Here is a 7,282-nt window from a genome sequence, read left to right as displayed (position 1 = left end):
CATGTATGGATGTGAGAGTTGGACTGTGAAGAAAGCTGAGCGCCAAAGAATTGATGCTTTTGAACTGTGGTGTCGGAGAAGACTCTTGAGAGTCCCTTGGACTGCAAGGAGATCCAACCAGTCCGTCCTAAAGGAAATCACTCCTGAATATTCACTGGATGGACTGATGCTAAAGCTGAAACTCCAGACTTTGGCCACCTCATGCGAAGAGTTGACTCATTGGAAAAGACCCTGATGGGGATTGGGGGCAGGAGGAGAAGGGGACGACAGAGGATGAGATGGCTGGATGGCATCACCGAGTCGATGGACATGAGTTTGAGTGAACGCTGGGAGATGGTGATGGACAGGGAGGCCTGACATGCTGCGATTCATGGGGTTGCAAAGAGTCAGACACGACTGAGGGACTGAACTGAACTGAACTCTGTCTAGGTTTGTCATAGCTTTCCTTCCAAGGAACAAGCATCTTTTAATTTCATGGCGGCAGTCACCATCCCCAGTGATTTTGGAGCCCAGGAAAATAAAATCTTTCACTGTTTCCACCTTTTCCCCACCCATTTGCAGTGAGGTGATTGGGACCAGATGCCATGATCTAAGTTTTTTGAATGTTGAGTTTTAAGCCAGCTTTCCGACCCTCCTCTTTTACCTTCATCAAGAGGCTCTTTAGTTCCTCTTCACTTTCTGCCATTAGATTGGTATCATCTGCTTATCTAAGGTTGTTGATATTTCTCCCAGCAATCTTGATTCCACTTTGTGATTCATGCAGCCTGGCATTTCACATGATGTAGTCTGCATGTAAGTTAAACAAACAAAGTGACAATATACAACCTTGTCATACACTTTCCCTAATTTTGAACCAGTTGTTCCATGTAAGGTTCTAACTGTTGCTTCTTGACTTGCCTAACAGATTTTTCAAAAGACAGGTAAGGTGGTCTGGTATTCCCATCTCTTTTAAGAATTTTTCCAGTTTGTTGTGATCCACACAGCAAAGGCTTTAGCGTGTTCAATGAAGCAGATGTTTTTCTGAAATTCTCTTGCTTTCTCTGTGATCCTGGTAGTCAAAAGAAAAAGAAGAGAACGTGCCCTCTGGTGGACTGGCAGAGCCTAAGATGGTGCTGAGCAGGGTCAGGTTATGCATGCTAAGAGAAGCACAGCAGGAAGAGGAGACCTGCAAATACCTACAAGAAGGTGGAGGTATCATGTACGGGCTGATAAAATGTTTTCCTCTACAGCTGGGTCTAAGAAGAGCCACTACTAGAAATGTCCACTATATAGAGAAAGGAGAATATATATCTCCAGGGGACAGCCAGGTTTTAGTTAAGGCAAGACTTAGAGATAAGATCCCAGTCGTAGTGTGAGGTAATCATGGTTTGTTTAATTGGTGGACTAGGAGTTCCTAAAGATGCAGTAAAATGATTTGGGGAGAAGAAGGAAGTAGTATTTAAGATTGTGCCAAGGACAAGTTAGGCATTGATTAATGAGAACAGGGATGAGCAGGAAGGTGAATTTAATTCTAAGTTTCTTTTAGGATGACAGACATCTGGTTTACTTGGCTAGAGGGTGGCGCCCTCTAGCACCCCAGGCTTTAGGCGCCCCTCATAGCAGCAGCAGCAGCAGCAGCAGCGGGAGCTCCTCACTCCCAGCAGCAGTTCTCATATCTGTTTACTCAGATTTTTCATCATAATGATCAGTCTCAGCCCTTTAGAAAAAGACATTTGGATGTATAGCTTACAGTTCTTATATTCTAGACTGATTATCTCTAAGAATTAATCATGCATTCCTCATGGTGCTTAAAAATCCATATAGAAGAATTTCTCTATGGATTCATGATAATTAGCAAAGAAGTCACTGAAGGTGACAGACGAGAGATAACTTGGTCTGGATGTTGTAGAGGTCCTTTGCAGAATTTCCCTTGCTTTTTGAAGTGTAAATTTCTTCTATCTATAAAGGCAAATTCTATTCTCAATGCAAAAATAGAATTATTTCTATGCGTAAACTTATCTCTCTGATGCCCCCTACTGTGGTTTCCTGTTAACCACAGAAATATATCAAAACCTGAAAGTCAGCAAAGCTTACAATTTCTGGAAGAGTACTTTTTCAAAGACTGGGTCATTATTTAAAATAAAATAAAACAAAAGCCTTACTTAACTCCCTGGGTTATAAATTTGTTTTTATGAAAAACTCTGCAAAAGAGTTTTAATCAAAGTAAATCTTTTTCTCCTTAGTCTTAGCACACAGTACATTAAAACGCATAAGAACAGGCAACAGGTGAAGCTTAGTTCTTGAACAACTCCCTGTCTGCCTGCAGATCTAATACTGAAAATTATATTAAGTTCAAGGCTGGGAAGAATTTTCTTCTTGTTTCAAAGCTCTTCCATATCATCCTCTTACCAACACTTCTTGAGATAATTAATACGATGACACATGCAACAGAAACTAAGAAAGAGGGTATAATCAGTATTTCAAAAGCAATTACTCTTTTTAAGGAATCTAACATTTTTAATAAAATTATTTTAAGACAAATTATCAGGGTCTTATAAGCACTTAATTCTTGTTCAAAATAGTTATTTGCCCCTTCCCCCAACACCAAACTGGGAAAACTTCAGAACATCCTTTTCTGATTTCATTTAAAATGTATTATTATTTTATATGCCCCAAACCTACCAAATGAATTTGCTTATACAACAGTGAGTACAGGAATGTGTTCTACTTTGGAGGAGTTTTTACAAATGTGGAATAGGCCCAACGTCTGTTGCCATGTAACATAAAGAAATTGTTTTCAATGATCACAATTTTGTGATTCGTAGTACTGCCTCAATGGTTTTGCCTGTGTGTGTGCTCAGTCACTCAGTCATGTCCAACTCTTTGCAAGCCCATGGACTGTAGCCCACCAGATTCCTCTGTCCATGGAATTTTCCAGGCAAGAATACCGGAGTGGGTTGCCATTTCCTCCTCCAGAGGATCTTCCAGATTGAACCCACATCTCCTGAGTCTCCTGCTTTGGCAGGTGGATTCTTTACCACTGAGCCACCTGAGAAGCCCGCTGCTGCTGCTGCTGCTAAGTCGCTTCAGTCGTGTCTGACTCTGTGCGACCCCATAGACGGCAGCCCACCGGGCTCCCCTGTCCCTGGGATTCTCCAAGCAAGAACACTGGAGTGGGTTGCCATTTCCTTCTCCAATGCATGAAAGTAAAATTGCAAGTGAAGTCGCTCAGTCGTTTCCGACTCTTAGCGACCCCATGGACTGCAGCCTACCAGGCTCCTCTGTCCATGGAATTTTCCAGGCAAGAATACTGGAGTGGGTTGCCATTTCCTCCTCCAGAGGATCTTCCAGATTGAACCCACATCTCCTGAGTCTCCTGCTTTGGCAGGCAGATTCTTTACCACTGAGCCACCTGAGAAGACTAGCTTATTAAAAAAAAAATAATAATAATATGTATTGTTGCTGAAAGTTTTTAAGTTGCTAAATCCAGTGATGCGCTCCCTGTCCTCATGTCATTCAACTGTCCAGCAGCATTTAATGCAGCTGGTCACCCCCTCCTCATCTGCTCTCTTGGCTTCTAGGACAGGACACACCCAGGCTCTCCTCCTACCTCTCAGTTTCCTTGGCTGGCTCCTCTTCGTCTCTTGAATCTCTTCATTTCAGGATGCCCCAGGAGTCAGTGTCTGGTCCTCTTCTCCATCATGTTCCTTTGATGATCTCATCCAACCTCATGGCTTTAATTATCATGTATATATGCCCATGATGCCCAAACAAGGCCAGTTCTATGGACTTGCAGCCTGTGCCCCCCTCAGGAGGACGCCATACTCAGCTAATGCTCTGTTGTCACAATTTTGAAAATTCTTAGTAATTATTTAACAAAAGGCTCACCCTTTCATTTTGCCTTGAGCCCTGTAAATTAAATGTATGTCCTCCTCTCAAATGTATATATCCCAACCCACTCCAGTGTTCTTGCCTGGAGAATCCCAGGGACGGGGGAGCCTGGTGGGCTGCCGTCTATGGGGTCGCACAGAGTTGGACACAACTGAAGCGACTTAGCAGCAGCAGCAGCAGCCATCTCTCTAGACTTGTACACCTAACATCTCAACCTGAGTATCTAATAGATAGTCACACTTAGTAAGAACAAAACTGAACACTTGAATTTTCTTCCTCAAACCTGCATCACCTCTAGCCTCTCCAGACTGTTAGAAACATCTTCATGTTTTCATTTGCTCAGATAAACACTTTGGAATTATTTTTGACTCTGCTGCCTCTGTCATGTTCCACAATCAATCCATCAGCCAATCATGTTGTCTCTGTCAAGACATTTTCAGCATCTAACCATTATTCACCACCTCCACTGCTGCCATCCTGATCTGAGCCACAACCAGCTTTTCCTTGGATCACTGCAGGACCTTCCTACAGGCCTAGAGTCTATGCTCAACACAGAAACCACTACAGCCTTTTTAAATAGAGGCCTGCTCACATCCCTCCTTCAATCAAAATCCTCCAGTGCTTCCCTATTTCAACCAGAGTAAAAAGGACAAAGTCTTTATCAAACCACCTCCCCCGCCCACCCCACATATACACATTTCTCCAGGATCTCGTTCCACTGCCAGCACTATTCCTTACCTATTCTTTGACCTCCTCCCCTATTATCTGCTTCTCACTCTCCACTCAAGCCATTTTGGATCTCTTGCTCTCCCTTGAAAATGCCATCATCTTCAGTTCAGTTCAGTTACTCAGTCATGTCCGACTCCTTGTGACCCCATGAATCGCAGCACGCCAGGCCTCCCTGTCCATCACCAACTCCCGGAGTTTACTCAAACTCATGTCCATCGAGTCAGTGATACCATCCAGCCATCTCATCCTCTGTCGTCCCCTTCTCCTCCTGCCCCCAATCCCCATCAGGGTCTTTTCCAATGACTCAACTCTTTGCATGAGGTGGCCAAAGTATTGGAGTTTCAGCTTCAGCATCAATCCTTCCAAAGAACACCCAGGACTGATAGCCCTTAGGATGGACTGGTTGGATCTCCTCGCAGTCCAAGGGACTCTCAAGAGTTTTCTCCGACACCACAGTTCAAAAGCATCAATTCTTCAGCACTCAGCTTTCTTCACAGTCCAACTCTCACATCCATACATGACTACTGGAAAAACCGTAGCCTTGACTAGATGGACCTTTGTTGGCAAAGTAATATCTCTGCTTTTTAATATGCTATCTAGGTTGGTCATAACTTTCCTTCCAAGGAGTAAGGGTGTTTTAATTTCATGGCTGCAATCACCATCTGCAGTGATTTTGGAGCCCCCCAAAATAAAGCCTGACACTGTTTCCATTGTTTCCCCATCTATCTGCCATGAAGTGATAAGACCAGATGCCATGATCTTCGTTTTCTGAATGTTGAACTTTAAGCCAACTTTTTCACTCTCCTCTTTCACTTTCATCAAGAGGCTTTTTAGTTCCTCTTCACTTTCTGCCATAAGGGTGGTGTCATCTGCATATCTGAGGTTATTGATATTTCTCCTGGCAATCTTGATTCCAGCTTGTGCTTCTTCCAGACCAGCGTTTCTCATGATGTACTCTGCATATAAGTTAAATAAGCAGGGTGACAATATACAGCCTTGATGTACTCCTTTTCCTATTTGGAACCAGTCTGTTGTTCCATGTCCAGTTCTAACTGTTGCTTCCTGACCTGCATATAGGTTTCTCAAGAGGCAGGTCAGGTGATCTGGTATTCCCATCTCTTTCAGAATCTTCCACAGTTTATTTTTTCTAAAGGCTGTTTCCTCTGCTAGAAATGTTCTTTCTTGGCTCACTCCTTTAGATTTTCTAAAATTCAATGAATTCTCTAGACCCACTGTGAATATCCTACTTAAAACTGCAAACTACTCACTTCTAGAACTCTCAACGCCCCTTATCATGGCCATACTTTAAAAATGTCTTCTACAGCACTTATCACCGTCTAATGCAATATAAAACAACACTATGTTTTGCAACATAATACACTATAATGTGTATACATATGCATATAACATATATGTATATACCATATGCAGTATTTTGCACATATTTATTAATTTGTTTATTGTTCATTGTATCTCCTTTCTAAAATGTAAGCTCCACTAGAACAGGGATGTATACTAAGAACCGTATCTTGCACACAGTAAGCATTCAATACATATTTGCTATTAAATGAATAGCCTATAATACAATCCAAATTTATCATGGAAAAACTTTAAGCAAGGGATTTCATCAACATGAATTTGAATTAGTCATTTATATAGAGCTCAAGTGATCAGCATAAACTCCCTCCCAAATATTTAGCATGATGCAAAAATAAAAACTCCCCTTCAGTTGTTCTTTATTCAGTTATTATTCACACAAATGCTACTCCCCTCAACTGTTCATTATTCAGAAAAAATGTTATTATTCTCCAAGATGGTGTAGTGAGAGTGAGTGGAACAAGAATACAGTAAATCACTATTAAGTGGGATGCTCCAAGATTGGATGCAATAATGGTGCCAATTTAGTAGCATCTGCTACAGGAAAGAAATTTTGAAGTAACTAAGTATAACAACCTCTTTAACGTCCTAATACAAATAAGCTAATTACAAATCTGTAGATAGTAGACTTCTCTGAGAACTAATTATTCCTGCTGAGTAGTAAGGCAATCATTCATATGAAGGAAATATAGCTTTTCTTAACTTTAAAACTTTCCAAGTTTCTTTTGGTGGTGAGAGGAAAGGGCTAGATAAGCCACTATTATTTAAACAACTTTGAAGCTAACTTTTTGGTGATTTCAGAGAAAAGTTACAGAGAAAGTTGCAAGCTTGAGCCTAATGCTACAATGTGGAAAATGCAAATGAGCAAAAGAATGCTCCACCTCTCTAAAGACTAGTCAGGCACAAGGCAGTCTGAAGCAGGCCTCCGCAGTGTGTCCTGTCTGGTATGAGGACAAGTGTTATCTAAAGGGTCAGTTCAGTTCCGTTCAGTTCAGTCTCTCAGTCGTGTCCAACTCTTTGCGACCCCATGAATTGCAGCACGCCAGGCCTCCCCCAGTAGTCATGTATGGGTGTGAGAGTTGGACTGTGAAGAAAGCTGAGCGCCGAAGAATTGATGCTTTTGAACTGTGGTACTGGAGAAGACTCTTGAGAGTCCCTTAGACTGCAAGGAGATCCAACCAGCCATTCTAAAGGAGATCAGTCCTGGGTGTTCTTTGGAAGGAATGATGCTAAAGCTGAAACTCCAGTACTTTGGCCACCTCATGCAAAGGGTTGAGTCATTGGAAAAGACCTTGATGCTGGGAGG

Source organism: Bos indicus, chromosome 16, assembly GCF_029378745.1.
Source record: "Bos indicus isolate NIAB-ARS_2022 breed Sahiwal x Tharparkar chromosome 16, NIAB-ARS_B.indTharparkar_mat_pri_1.0, whole genome shotgun sequence".
NCBI classification, from domain to species: Eukaryota; Metazoa; Chordata; class Mammalia; order Artiodactyla; family Bovidae; genus Bos; species Bos indicus.
Note: the sequence above shows the minus strand (reverse complement) of the source record.